The sequence below is a fragment of the Cryptomeria japonica genome, chromosome 11 (assembly GCF_030272615.1).
Source record: "Cryptomeria japonica chromosome 11, Sugi_1.0, whole genome shotgun sequence".
NCBI lineage: Eukaryota > Viridiplantae > Streptophyta > Pinopsida > Cupressales > Cupressaceae > Cryptomeria > Cryptomeria japonica.
In genome coordinates this window covers 370,369,358-370,385,527 of record NC_081415.1, presented here as the reverse complement: position 1 = coordinate 370,385,527, position 16,170 = coordinate 370,369,358, and positions in this window count along the sequence as shown.

Here is a 16,170-nt window from a genome sequence, read left to right as displayed (position 1 = left end):
AAGCTTCTTCTTCATCATGAGATCCCTCAATAGGCACATGATTCGGATGGGAAGAATTAGAATGATCCTCATTAAAGAAGTCACCCAAATTAGGCTCCATCTCTTTGGTAATTAAACCTTGGGAAGCCTAAATTCTAATGCTTCATCTAACAAGAATAAGATAGGTAGGACTAATAGTGGTAAAACACATGCACTTCGAGGAAAATTTTGAATTTTGAATTGTAGAACAAAGCTTGCAAAAATTGAGTAATGCAAAATTTAAGAAAATAATGATTACACAATTTGAACTTTATTGGGGGAAGAGGATGACACAATTTCCAAAATTGAAAGGAAATTGGAATTTTAAAATTAGGGCCAAGGAAATACCACTTAATTTTAAATTTAGAATTTTTAAAATCAAGGAAGACTATAATTAACCTTTTCATTTAAAAAAAATTCTTGAAAGTTGAAATGTTGAATTTTGAAGGTATTTCTAATTATAGAGGGTTCAAAAATCAATAAAATCAGCCAATCTTCCAGATTTAGGCTATTAAATATAGTCAGAATAGTCTCACAAAATTTTGGGAAAAAAGTCGAGGACCGTGGCGGGAACGCACATGATCTGACCAACTTTTTCTAAAATTTTCAGGGATGGATATTATGATGATTTTAAAGCTAACCCTAAAAAAATCGTGAATTTTAAGATCTCTAGATGGGCGAAATGAAAGCACAAAGGTGTGTTATCACTGTTTAAGAAATGGGTTTTCTTTTCACATGATTGGCTAAGTTTTTGAAATTTTGAGTCAGGTGTGCTATTAATTGCTTCAAATCTATGTTAGGTCTTTAAGGGTTGAGGGTTTTTAGTTTTAATCGCTCAAATGTTTGATCAAAACCCTCTAACTTCTGTTCCTACGTTACTTTATTCACTTAAGTAATGGGTCTTGGGGTCGTGTGAAGTGTCCCCCCTTGTTATTTGCCTAGGCGATTGTTAAATAGTTGTAAAAAATCTATGCCTTATGTCTTTTTCCTTCTAATGTTGTCAAGTCTAGTAAGTGTCGTGCAACTTTCAGATGAATCTACGACTTTCATTATTTTGTTATGCGAAGTTGCGGGTGTGTTAAGCTATGCGAAATAAAGAAAGGAAAAAGCATGTTTGACTATGTGCATTGGATATAGTTTAACGAGATTCCATCTCACTTTAGATCTAACAGCTGGCGTTGATTCGCAGCTGAAACGAGCAAGTAAATTACCTTTTGCGAAATGGCGAAAAGGTTTGGCGGGACCTAGCAGTGAAGATTTTCCCCCGGCTAAAGGCGATCAAGTTTGAAAGAAATCGATGGCTTGCATTGTTTCGCAGCTGATAGATGCTCACATGTTATGCTTTGCGAAATAGCGAAAAGTTTTTTGTCCTGGGCAAAAGAGGTTCATAAGAAGAATAACAGATGTGCAGGTCCTTAAGATCTAATAGCTAGTGCAGTTTCGTAGGGGAAAGATGCTCGAAAGATAGCTTTTGTGAAATAGTGAAATGACATGGCATTCCAAGCAAGTAGTCCAGCTGGTTGAGATGGCCAGTAAGATAATGACACATGGCCAAAAATCAAAGTGGTTAGCAACATGGATTTAAGGACTAATGGGTGGGTCCAAGAAGATGAGTCATGCTGCGGGATAAGAAATGACATGGCAGGTACAGGTGAAAAGGATGAGGTGGATCCCGATGTTTTCTCTCAGTGAATAAAAAGTTGACATGTCAGTTTCGGAATGACTAGACACCAGGTGGATAAAGCTGAGTCAGACAACTCACATCTTCCAGATTCAAGTAGGTTGTTAAGCATCAAGAAAGTTTGATATGATCTAACGGTTCACGTGAGTTCATGAAGGTAAGATGCTAGTGTTTTAAGGTCTGTGAAATGGCGAAAGAGCTAGTGGGCCCGAAGAATAGATAAAGCATAAAGGTAAAAGAGGATCAACTTTATTTTGATCCAAGGGTTCTCGTTGCTTCATGGTTACAAATCAACTAAGGATTAAGGCCTGTGAAATGGTGAAAGATAAAGAGAGGTTCTTCCTAGCATGACATGGAATGACAGCTGTTACTTCTTGTAAAGTTTGAGGGTGATGTGTCGATTGACACGTAGTTTCAAAAGGTGATTAAGGGCCCACCAAGGTGTAATCAGAGGTTATGCAGGAAGTAAGACACATGGTTGACTCTGAACTAAACCTGAAGAGTTTCCCAGGGCTAATGGCCGAGTGCCATGTGGCCTTTGTTAACCAGTGAATAAGCGAGGTAAGCAATGTCTGGATAAAGGTCTCACTTAAAAGATGATCATCTCAAGATTGATCCAATTCTTCTCATTGTTTCGTGGCCCGAAGATTTAAGCAGATTAACCCCTGCAAAATAGCAAAAAACCATTAGTCATCAAGATGAGGCGTGGTTATTGAAAAAGTTGACGGTCCCAGTAGAAGTTAAAATCCGGGCGGTTAGAGTTCCATCTAATGCTTGGTGTAGCTTCGTGAAAGGAAACTGCTCAAGGGATAAAGCTTGTGAAATGGTGAAAAAGAGGTAGGGCCCGATGCAAAGGCAAAGAGGTTAAAATAGTGTAAAGATCGATCAAGTCTCATTTGATCGGACGGCTGGCGTGATTTTGTTTGGCGAAATTGCTAGGATGTTATGCTCTGTGAAATGGCAAAAGAGCGAAAAGAAAATATACAGGCATGTTATGACCCATTGGAGCAAAATTTTTGAATTCTTCTATGAATTCAATTCTAAGAGGATGGCTGAAGCATGCGGTATCAATGTCACAGTTAAGAGCCCGACTACCGTATATGATCTCTCATCAATTGAATGAAGGCATCATTTTGAAAAGTTGTTGCAAAGAAGCAGTTGCAGAGCAAATTTCTTCAGTTGTAGAGCGGATTTCTTCAAGCATAAAATAGGTTCTCTTCTACTCTTGCTTGGCAATTACTTGACAATGTGTTTTAATTGAGGTTTTGATTTATTACAGAATAGTTGGGGCTAGTAATTAAATTGCTTGCATAGTTTTTAAGATGGCACCTAAAAGAGAATTCTCAGGAAAGGTTAATTATCAAGAGAGGGCTATCTATGATGATTTCCTAAAATAGTTGACAATGTCAACTAATGTGGTAGCAAAGGTAAAGGAATTAGTTCCAAGAGCTCCTTGCCTGAAAATAGGAGAAGAATTGTATGATAAGGGCAAATGGCTAAGAGACCCTCAAATTGGGTTGTCTGGGTTGGGATTATTTAAGGTTGGATTTGGTATGAGAAATTCCCTAGCCCCAATGAATAGTATCTGGGAGCTGGATGTAGGGAAATTGGTGGTCCCTGGAGTATTCATGGATGTGGATCTCCTAACTCAGATTGCACACAACTATGACCCAATCACAAGAAGTGTTAAGGATATAAGTGGGAAAACCCTCATTGAAATAAATAATGAGGAGTTCAAAAATGCTTTTGGGCTTAGTGAATTTACCAATTTTTTAGAGCCTATTAATTTTAAATCACTAGCTCAGGTTTATAGTGTGCAGAGGAATCACCTTAGAAATGGGCCTCTTAAAGAATTCTTTGTGAAGATAGGCGGACTAACAATTGTAGGACCTAACACTAAGGAGCCTTTCTCTTTAAATCTATTCACCCTTAGGGCCAAAGGATAATACTGGTCTCTCCGCCAAATTTTAGGAGAAGATGCTGAAGCAAATATGCCAACTCATTACATGTTAATGATTGCTCAAATTTTGAATCCAAATGGAATGGATATTGTGAAAGAGAAAGAAGGAGAGAAGATGCCAGTGCAGTTATGGAGTATAGTGCTGTCATGGGATAGAGAAGATGCTAGCTTCTTAAAGTTTGATGTGTTTTGCATATAAGATTAGGACTCTTATCTGTTCAGAGAATCCAAGAGTCCCTAAGGTTCTTTTGGAATTCATTAGGCCAAAAGAGTTTGCTGAGAATGTTAAAATTGTCCACAATTGGGGTGATATCTAGTTATACTCTATCTCCAAAGTTTTCAGAGTATATGGTTTCAAAGGCACTCCATTGGTTTCCTTATCAGGTCCCTCTTAAAGTGGGAATTGCAGAAACCCTCAGGCAAATTGGTAGTGTGCAAGAGACATAGTTAACAGGCAGAGGTAAAGGGACCATTTTCCCTACAGTTACCATAGCACATCAATTTGTAATAATTAAAGGAGGTTGGAAGTATTTTGAATATTTCCTTCAACCGTACCACTTATCAACTACAGTATCTCGGTGTGTTGACCCTGAAGATTTCTTCAATGACATGTTCAGAAAGAGGGCAATATGCAGAGGTAGACCCCACCAATTCTAGTTTCCTGAAGACCTCATTAGGAATGAGTTTGATTTAGATGAGCAAGAGCTGAGGAAAGAAAAGTGGGTGGCCTACAAGAAGGCTTTAGACTTTGTGCACCAATTTGACACTAGCTATGACCCTTTGTCTAGCTTTCACCCCTTTGAAGAGAAGATAAAATTCATAATTCTTTGTTTTGAGGATGTGATGCAGACATTGAAAGAAAAGAGGGAGGTTGTAATTAAGAACAACCCTGAGAAAGAAAGATTAGTTCTAAATAATTCTACATCTACCAGAGCAATTTCTCCTAGTGATTACATGTTGCATAAGAAGTCCAACTATAGTGTGTTGATGCCAACAATAGGGGAGCCTTCTACCTCAAAAGGGAAGAGGAAAATACAGGATGTCATTGGCATTCAAGATAGCCCAAAGAAATAAAGGGTGGGAAAGGAAGTACAATTTGATGAACCTTTGTATTCCCCATCTCAATCCCCTATTCATATAGGAAATGAATAGGCAGTAGCTGAACAACTGTTATAGTTAGGTAGTCTTGGAGAGATAGCATATATATATGATGAAGTGGAAGAGGGAATACTAGAAGAACCCCTTACTGCTGAGATGAACATCACTACTAATGAGTTCAAAGGCCGGGAGTGGGATCCTGAGATCAAGCAAGCTAGTGAGGATTTCTTGGCTGATAATAACTTTGTCACATTAGGAGCTTTCATGCAATTTGTGTGGAAATAGAACATTGATAAATTTAATGCTAGGTGTGAAAAGAGGAAAGGTGAGCAGCCCCACAAGGATCTAGCTATGGTGGAGGAAGAGATAAAGTAAGAAATGGTTGATGAGTTTAAGACCATCACTCCCAAGTAGGGAAGAGACATGGTAGCACAGGCTGGGGTACTCATTCTCCCCGAATGGGACATAGTAGATGCCTTGGTTTTAGAGGTAGTAAGAAAAGAGACCAAACCTATGGAGGGAGTCACTTTCAACAAAGATAATGTTGTACTGGTCATGTGGTCTCTTAAAAGAGATGAAAATAAGAGGAATAAGGACACCCCAGGGACAAGTTACCTTAGAGGAATGATAGTGAAAATAGTGCAAAGCACCGCGGTAGTGGAAGCTACAAGCAGTGTGCTAGAGACTGCAAACTTTAGTGTTGTAGTAGTAGAAAGAGAGGCTAAGGAAAAGGCAGATCTCCAAGTTAAGTTGGAGACAATTTTAAAAGCTTACAACAGTGCCAAGGAAGAGGTAAGGGGTAAAGATAGCATCATTGCCAAGCTACAAAGCCAATTGGTAGGACAATACCATCAAGGTGAGTCCTCAACATTGATGATCTCCTCTTCTCTTGCAAGACCTCCACCTACCAGCCCCATTATTGAATTCCCACCATCTCCAACACCTTCTAGTTCTCAATTGATTGAGATCACTCCCCATGAGTTGGAGAATTTAAAATAGGCTTAGGCCCTATATGATAAGAAATATGAAGAGAGAGTAAAGGCTACAATTTTAAGTTTTGCTAACACTATAGGGTCTTCATTAATGTAAAACAACATGAGTAAGATTTTGGAAATGTGGAATGAGTTAAATGGGGACAAGGCTATTTTAATGCCTATTTTTAATAAATGGAGACCGAGAGAGCAGGATATAGAACTGATTTGTGTATCCTATGATGAGGTAGGGGTCGACCCCATAATTAAATCTACCAATGATATGACAAAGGATTTAGTAAAGTTGGCAAAAGGAGTGGATAATGCAGATAGAAAGATCAACTTGTACAACAAAGAGTACACTAATCAAGTTTTTGAATTACTCCCAGGAGGTTTTGTTAGCCCAATCCAATTAAAGGACAAACAAATATGGCTTAAGGAATTAGAAGCCAAATTGTCACTAAGAATAAAATGAATTGTTAAATCAGAGGATGCCTCCATATTTGTCAAAACAATTGAGGAGATTGAGAAAATCAAATCTCATTATGGTTTTCTGAATTTAGAGGTCAATAAAATGAGGAATTCTTGGAAAAGATTAGCCAAGACAAAAGCAAAAGTAATTAACTTCTCATGGCCTGCTGATGCAGTGTATCAGGAGTGGACAAGAAAATATGCAGTGCTTGATGTGGAGCAGTTAGAAAGTGTTGCAACAGAACAACAAGAGGAAGAAGCCGCAGATGTTGAAAGAGATGTGTAACCGCATTTGTAAAAGGTTTTGTAACTTCTTCTTAAGAAGTAATGATTGTAACAAACTCTCCTAGGAAAGTCCAAAGCTATGTGTGCATCCATATTGTTATAAATGGATACCAGTACTAGTAAAAAAGGATCACAAGGAATTGTAAGAAAACGCTGCAGAAATTTATCTGAGCTTTTTTTCAAGTTTTTGATGGAGAATATTCGAATGTTTTTGTAATACTTTCAAAAGAAATATCAATACACAGACCATTGGTTTTGATTCTAAACTTTGTGTTGTCTTCAACTATGTTTGCAAAAGTTTCTGAGTAATCTAGGGTTATTTCTTTTGAATATGGGTTGTAAGGAAACTTTCAGTAGATATGTTTCTTAGCTTTTCTCTTCAGGAGGGGAATTAAATACATAGGAATCATTTCTACTAGTAAATTCTTTGTGGGATACTTTGAATTTTGATGAACACAGTTTAGTTTGGTATGAATAAATTCTTATGTGTGTCAGGCATGTATAGGGATCTGTAGAAGCCAAACTAATGGAATATGTAGAGATATTTGATTGTGGAAGAATTGTTTGAAATTAGATGACTCTATAACCTTGGATAAGGCACTGGTGTAGATCAAGGTTGTCTACTACAGATCTTGTAGGTCAATACTAAACATGAGTACAACTTTCATTCCTTTGTTTCAGTTAGTTTTAAGTTTATAAGATCCACTGGTTTTCGGACTGGTTTGCTGTGGATTTATCTTTTAAAAGTGTGAATTCAGTTGACAGAGGTATACCTGCCTGAACTTTGGATAAGTTCGAAGTGTAGAAGGTTAATCAAACCTTGTCATATGTTGTCCTAAAAGTTTCCTTCTCTTTAATCTCTCTTCTACATACAGAGTTATCATATCACTATAAGGATTTTAAAGTGAATCAGATTTTGAGAACAACAAAAGTGGCGACTCTACTGGGGAGAGTCACAATAAGGATCCAAATGCAGATTTGTGCTTATATTTATAAAGAAAAATCATTGTGTGTTCGTGGAATAGATTGGTGCTTCAGTGAATATAGCAGTTGTGTCTAGAAGTCTCTTGTTGGAAGTTCCCTCTATTTTCTTTTGATATTTGATTTGGTCTGAAGTTTTGCAACATTTTATTCTAAGCTTGTTTTCATAATTCCCATAGTCTTGTGGGTGGCGACTCTGTTATCTTGGAGCCAGTCCTTGTGAAATACATAAAATTCTAAAAGGAAGACAAGCATAATGCAAGGAGGAAAAAACACCAGATCATTCATGAAGAAGCATCCTCGTGAAACTTTGCAAGAAGGTTTGCTAGAATAGTCACAAAGAGGTCAGTGCTTCATGAACCATCAAATGTTGCTTGGGTGCAAAAGAATAATAATACCGGTAAGATACCTGATCGGCCTATTTATGCAAAGTCTAATTCTTCTTCCAGAGAATTTGAACATGATATATTAGGTTTCCATTCTAGATGTTTTGGAAATATAGATAATTCTCATGCTTTAAATCAAGATATATCTCATGTTAGTGTGTTTGTGAGAGATAGGACTAGTTCAAATGCAATCAAACATTCTGTGCCTAGAACGATTGATGGAAATATCAGCTTGATTGGTATAGATCAAGTCAATATATCTGACTCTGAGAAGAATTTCCCTGATGAAGATAAAGTGTGAAAAGAAATAGAAGATTTAAATAGGATGGTTCTCCACTTAATCTCCTTAAGAGCCCAAAAGGAAGCAAATAAGGAAAAGGAAGTCAAAGCAAAACTAATGGAGAGAGATAGGCTTCTTAGACAGATAGCTGATCTTGAAGTGTTGGCTAAGGAAAAAGAAAAGAGTGATGAGGAAGGCCCCGTGATCAGAGAAATTCTAATCCCTAAGGCCAAGCCAACATATAGGTCAATAGTCCAGCCAAACAAGGAAGTGCTTAGTGATTCACAACCTCTTAGGAATAATGTTGATAAAGGGAAGCAGAAATGGGTGGATGATGGAATTGGATCTAGAAATATAGAGGAGATTTCTCATAGGCTATTAGCACATGAGAGAGAGATGGAAAGAATGAGGAAGGAAAAGGAGGATCTACAAATGGAGCTAGAGAAAGCTAAGTTGGAAGCAGCTAATCAGGAAGTTAAAAGAAAACTTAGTTACCTAAAATCTCCCCTTATCATTTTTCCATCAGAAGATCTTAGTAAGCCTAATCCTCAATAAATTTCCCTCCCCCTGGTTAAGATTCAGCCTACTGTGCCTGCTAATACAGCATCAGTGAGTCAAATCCCTGTGAACAATCAACATAGCCAAATATCTCAGTCCCCAATTCCAAAAGTCATAATGAACATGGGAAATAATAATGGTGCTAACCCTTTTCAAAGGAGACCTATCAACTTGGAATAGTATAGAAAATTATTTTTTGATGGGATTCCAAGATATCCCAACCATGTTCCTACTGAGTTAAGGGCTAGACTCCATAAGTTTGTTGGAAATAATGCAATTAGTGCTGAGGAACATTTAAAATCTTTTGGTGACCTAATAAATGATTATGAGATAGTGGATGAAGATGTCATAATGAAATTGTTTGTTCAGTCCCTGGTTGATGATGCAAGAGATTGGTACAGAGGCCTTCCAGTTAATAGCATTGGGTCATGGGAGGACTTTAAAAATTATTTTCAAGAACAATACGGTGACAAAATGAATGTGAGCTTTATGCTCAATGAGTTTAATAACATTAGAAAATCTGATAATGAAATGGTCACCGATTTGTATGCCAGATTTCAAAAGGCCATGCATAGACTATATCAGGTGATGAGGTTAGATGATAACATGTGTCTGAACACCTATTATAATGCATTTGATTCTAAAATGGCCTATATCTTAAGGGATAAAAATCCACATAACCTGAGGGATGCATTTAGAATTGTCATTAATGTGGAAAGCAATAGAAAGGCATCTGGGAAGTTAGGAAGGAGAACATATGGTAGGTTATGGCAAGAAACAAAATAGCAACCTAACAAAGTTGCTAAGGAGGAAGACAAGATAAAAAAGTTGGTCATTGCTATGAAGGATCTAACTGCCAAGGTAAATAAAAATGATAAGCCTCATTATAACTGGCAAGATAGACCCCCTAGACTGCATGACATGCCCTATAATACCAATTGGAAAGATGGCAAACCCCAAAATGAGAAGCCTAAAATTTCTGAGAGTCAGGATACCCCAAACCCTTTAAAAGGGAAAAATGTCCATAATATAGAAAACACTCCTTGGTGTATTGCTTGTGATGGGCCACATTCTCCTCATTAGTGTGCAGTAGCTCAAGCCCTTAAAGAGTCCATGAGACAAGAAGCTGAGCCTGACATTAACATCTTTGAAACCATTATAGAGAGTGATGAGGAATCTGTAGAAAGTGAATGTAGTGATGTGTTGGATAATGAAAGGTTTGTTCAAGGACAACTAACACTAGACTGCCATCCTACCTTGAATGTGGTAACAATTGAAGATGAAGAAGTTCATCTTAGAAGGCCTAGTGAGGAAGAAGTTAAAAATCTCACCAAAGATGCTATTGCTAAAGCAAAACACAATTACAACTTAAGGAGCACCAAGAAGGACACTGATCAGGGTGAACCTAGTTCCATGTTCATAAAAGAGGTTACTCAAAAAGGGGCAACAAGTAGTGCTACTACTTTCCCTAAAATTGGTCAAGAAAAGAAGGAACAGGTTAAAGATGTACCCAAGAGTACAGATGATAAAAGTACCAATGATATACAAGGAGCTGCCACAACAAAAAGGGCAAGTCAACTTAAGGTAGAAAGAGCTAGAGCTAATACTGAATTAAGCAGTAGTTCCACATTTGACATGGCTCAAGCTCTTACACAAATGAAAGTTACTATCCTATTAATAGAATTACTGAAAATAAAAGAACATAGGGATGCAGCCTTGTCTTTGTTTTCTAATATATCTTACAGTGACATAGTCCTACCTGCCAGTTCAGTTAAAAATGGAAAGGATCACAAACTCCAAACCGCAGAGGTTTATGTTGGAACCACTATTACTCAAGAGCCTTCACAGGTAGATCCTTTTTATGTTACTTTTTTAGTAAATAACTGGCTTATAAAAAACTGTATGATAGATTCAGGAGCTGCTACTAATGTAATGCCCTATGGTGTTATGAAAGAACTAGGACTATCAGTAACTACTATATATGGAAAATTCTATGCTATAGATAACAGGGAAGTACCTGTGATAGGTACAATGAGAGATGTTGAAGTAAAAATAGTAGCATTCCCTGAAGCAACTTACAAAATGGACATTATTGTTACTGACACTAAACCCCATTATGGTATGTTGTTGTCCAAGCAGTGGGCAGCAATAGTAGGAGGAAATGTACAATTGGATTTATCTTATGCCACCATCCCAATCAATGGGAATCAGGTCAAGTTGTATAGAGAACCACGTGCTCCTAGAGTAATTGAAAATGTAGATCCTAGTATGCTCAATTGTATGATTGATGTGGATCTTGATAATTTTAGACTACAACCAATTTTACCCTAGTTGAAGAATACTGATCCCATTATGGTTGAATTAGAGTCACAACAGCATGGTTTATGGCAGATGTATTTTGATGGAGCTTGCTCCAAAGAAGGATTTGGAGCAGGGGTTCTTTTTGTATCTCCATCAGGTATAACTTTTAAGTATTCTTTCTTACTGGCTTTCCAGTGCACAAATAATATTGCAGAGTATGAAGCCCTATTATTGGGGCTTGAAGTTGCAAAAAGGCATGGAATCTAGCTGTTGAAAGTTTTAGGGGACTCAGAATTGATTGTCTCTTAGGTAAGATCCAAATATGCCTCCAAAAATGATAGATTAAAGAGATATAAACATGCAGTTTGGGATGTCATTGAGCATTTTAGTGCATTTTCTATTAATTGGATAGAGTGATCAAAGAATATTATGGTAGACTTTCTAGCTAATGTTGCATTGAAAAATGATGATGCAACACTAACCGGCATCTCCACTATGGAAATAAAATCTAGGCCTACCATCCCTAATAATGTGTATAATTGGCAAGTTTTTGCTGATGATGAAGATATTCTTAGGTTCATTCAATGTGTAGATGATTATGATGGACAAAAGATTGATTGCAATATATTGGTGGAGGTGGTTGACAATAAGGAAACAGTGTTTGGAAATGACTTGGTCCAGTTGGAAACAAATGAGATACCTAAAGGGTTGGTAAAGCTAGAGAGCATGTTCAGTTACAATGACAGTCACTTACATCAGCAGTCTACCACCAAATTAGAAGAGTTGGAGGAGGTAAACCTGGGGATTGAATCATCCCCTAAGTTAGTATACAATGGGAAGAAATTACCCCCTCATGTCAAAACTAATCTTATCAATTTATTGAAAAGATATAAACATGTTTTTGCTTGGTCTTATGAAGACCTAAAGGTGTATAGACAAGACCTTTTCTAGCATGAAGCTCCTTTACTTCCAGATGCTAAGCCTTTCAAACAGAAGTAGAGACCTATTAATCCCCTGTTAGAAACTAAGATGCAGCAAGAATTGACTAAATTAAGAGAAGGGGGGATTATTAAACCTATAAGACATTCTTCATGGGTCTCCAATTTGGTCCCACTAAGAAAGAAAAATGGGGACATTAGATTGTGTGTTGATTTTAGAAATTTGAATGTTGCTTCTTTAAAAGACAATTACTCTTCCCCCAATACGGAAGATATGCTGTAGAGAATAATAGGTTGTGATCTTTTGTCCATGATGGATGGTTTTTCAGGATACAATCAAGTGTTAGTGAGAGAATCTGAATAGTTCAAAACTGCTTTCACTACTCCATGGGGAACATATGTCTATGTAAGAATGCCATTTGGATTAAAAAATGCTAGAGCTACATTTCAGAGAGCTATGGATGTAGCCTTCAAAGAATTCATCAATATCTTCATGGTGGTTTATCAAGATGATCTAACTTGCTTCTCTAAAAAGGTCGATGACCACTGTGGACATTTGGAAAAGGTGTTCAATAAGGCTTTGGAATTTGGTGTGTCATTAAATCCCAAGAAGTATCATTTTGGGGTGACTGAAGGAAAATTATTGGGGCATATTGTTTCCAAGGAAGGGGTAAGAATAGACCCTGAAAGAATTGAAGCAATAAACAAAGTGCCTGAACTGAAGAATGTTAAAGGTATTCAATCCTTTTTAGGCAAAGTAAATTTTGATAGAAGATTCATTGCAAACTTTGCAGAGATAGTGAAACCCATTGTCAAGTTGCTCAAGAAGGATACCAAGTTTTGTTGGGATCAAGAAGCCTCAAAGGCTTTTGCTGAAATTAAAAAAGCCATTAAAGAAGCACCAGTGCTGAAATCTCCTGATTATAGTAAGCCCTTTTCACTATTCTCTTTTGCTTGATACCATACAGTAGCTGCAATGTTGTTACAAAAAGATAATGAGGGATATGAACATCCCATAGCTTTCTATAGCAAGTCTTTGCAAGTAGAAGAATTGAAGTATGAAACCATGGAGAAATAGGCTTATGCTTTAGTTAAAGCTATCAAGGCTTTCAGGCCATACGTTGTGAATGCAAAAATCACTGCTTATGTCCCACATGCTGCAGTTAAGGATATTTTGTCCCAATCTGAGGTTACATGAAAAAGGTGCAGATGGATCAATAGAATCCAAGAATTTGACATGGAAATAAAGATCACCAAATTGGTGAGAGGCTTAGGTCTAGCCAAGCTCATGACTGAATCTAATCTTCTGAATGTTGAGATACATAATGTTGAAATCAAAAGTACTTCAGTCAATAGTATTGAAAGGCAACCTTGGTATTTAGAGATAGTCCAATTTTTAAGAGACGCTACATTTTTAGAAGGAATGACACATAATTAGAGAAGAACTCCAAAACTCAAGTCACAAAAATATGTTCTCATTCAAGGTGATCTATTTTGTAGAAAAAGAGACGGAGAACTGCTAATGTGTTTGGATGAATTCCAGGCTAAAAAGGTTTTGATTGAAATGCATGGTGGAGTATGTGGAGGCCATTACTCTGATAAGACAACTACTGGTAAGATAATTTGGGCTAGGTACTATTGGCCTACCTTATTCAAGGATTCTCATGAACATGTCAGGAAATGTGACCCATGTCAAAAAATTTCATCCAAATTTAACTATGAAGGAGCTTTACCCCTAAATCCAATCATAGTGGAAGCCCCTTTTGTCCAATGGGGCATTGATTTTATTGGAGAGATTGTTGAGAGGTCAGGAAGAGGTCATAGATGGATCATAGTAGCCACTGATTATTTTACTAAATGGATTGAAGCTATTCCCACAAGAAGAGCTACAAGTAAAGTTGTCATTGACTTCTTGATGGATAATGTTATAACTAGATTTGGAATACTTGCAAAATTAGTAATGGATAATGCCATGAGTTTCAGGTCAGAAGAGTTTGTTGGATTTTGTACGAGTCATGGAATAATCATGTCTTACTCTTCACCCTATCATCCTCAGGGAAATGGACAAGCTGAATCTAGTAATAAAAGCCTCTTGAACATCATCAAGAAAATCCTGGAAGAGAATAAGAGGTCTTGGGATCAAAAGTTGAAATTATCCTTGTGGGTTGACAGAGTAACAGTCAAGAAGGCCATTGGGATGTCACCTTTTGAACTAGTTTATGGTACACAAGCTAGACTGCCAGTAAACAATCTTCTTCTAGTTTATAAATTCTTGCAAGTTGAAGACAGGGAGCTATCTGAACCTATGGAAAACCGAATGATTCAGATAGTGGAAGTGGAAGAGATCAGAACTCTAGCTCATAAGAGAAATCTAAAGATCCAACTGTAGTCCAAGTACCTTTTTGATACAAGGACATCATTAAGGAAGTTTCAAATTGATGATATTGTTCTTCAGTGGAATGCAAGAGGACAAGACAAAGGAAAACACAAGAAATTTGATCATTATGGATTGGCCCTTTTGTGGTCTATGATTTAAATGGAAAGGATTCTTATTTTATAAAAAATATGAATGATGAAGTGCAAGAATTTCTAGTGCATGGACAATTCTTGAAACATTATTTCTCTTGATGTCCATGCACACTAGGTCCTTTGTTTGTATATATTTTGTTTGCTTCCTGTTGTTTTTGTTTAGGTCTATGTTTTGGTATGTTTCTCCTGAGTTTCCTAAGCTTCTTGTGTTGACCTTGCAATCAACCATCCCCAGTCAGAGCCAATGTTATCACTATTTAAGAAATGGGTTTTCTTTTCACATGATTGGCTAAGTTTTTGAAATTTTGAGTCAGGTGTGCTATTAATTGCTTCAAATCTGGGTTAGGTCTTTAAGGGTTAAGGGTTTTTAGTTTTAATCACTCAAATGTTTGATCAAAACCCTCTAGCTTCTATTCCTATGTTACTTTATTCACTTAAGTAATGGGTCTTGGGGTCGTGTGAAGTGTCCCCCCTTGTTATTTGCCTAGGCGGTCGTTAAATAATTGTAAAAAATCTATGCCTTATATCTTTTTCCTTCTAATGTTGTCGGGTCCAGTAAGTGTTGCGCAACTTTCAAATGAATCTATGACTTTCGCTATTTCATTAGGTGAAGTTGCTAGTGTGTTAAGCTATGCGAAATAGCGAAAGGAAAAAGCATGTTCAACTTTGTGCATTGGATATAGTTTAACGAGACTCCATCTCGCTTTAGATCTAACGGCTGGCGTTGATTCGCAGCCGAAATGAGCGAGTAAATTACCTTTCCCAAAATGGCAAAAAGGTTTGGCAGGACCCGACAGTGAAGATTTTCCCTCGGCTAAAAGGTGATCAAGTTTGAAAGAAATCGACGGTTCACATTGTTTCACGGCTGATAGATGCTCACATGTTATGCTCTGCGAACTAGTGAAAAGTTTTTTGGCTAGGGCAAAAGAGATTCATAAGAAGCATAACAGATGTGCAGGTCCTCAAGATCTAACAGCTAGTGCAGTTTCGCAGGGGAAAGATGCTTGAAAGGTAGCTTTTGCGAAATAGCGAAATGATATGGTGTTCCAAGCAAGCAGTCCAACTAGTTGAGATGGCTAGTAAGATAATGACACATGGCCAAAAATCAAAGTTGTCAGTGAATTGGATTTAAGGACTAACGAGTGGGTCCATGAAGATGAGTGATGCTATAGGACAAGAAGTGACTTGGCAGGTACAGGTGGCAAGGACGAGGTGGATCCCGATGTTTTCTCTCAGTGAATAAAAAGTTGACATGTCAGTTCAGGAATGACTAGACACCAAGTGGATAAAGCTGAGTCAGACAACTCACGTCTGCTGGATTCAAATAGGTTGTTAAGCATCAAGCAAGTTTGATATGATCTAACAGTTCACGTGAGTTCATGAAGGTAAGATGCTAGTGTTTTAAGGTCTGCGAAATGGTGAAAGAGCTAGTGGGCCTGAAGAATAGATAAAGCATAAAGGTAAAAGAGGATCAACTATGTTTTGATCCAAGGGTTCTCGTTGCTTCGTGGTTGCAAATCAACTAAGGATTAAGGCCTGTGAAATGGCGAAAGAGAAAGAGAGGTTCTTCCCAGCATGACATGGAATGACAGCTATTACTTCTTGTAAAGTTTGATGGTGATGTGTCGATTGACACACAGTTTCAAAAGGTGATTAAGGGCCCGCCAAGGTGTAACCGGCGGTTATGCGAGAATTACAACATGTGGTTGACTC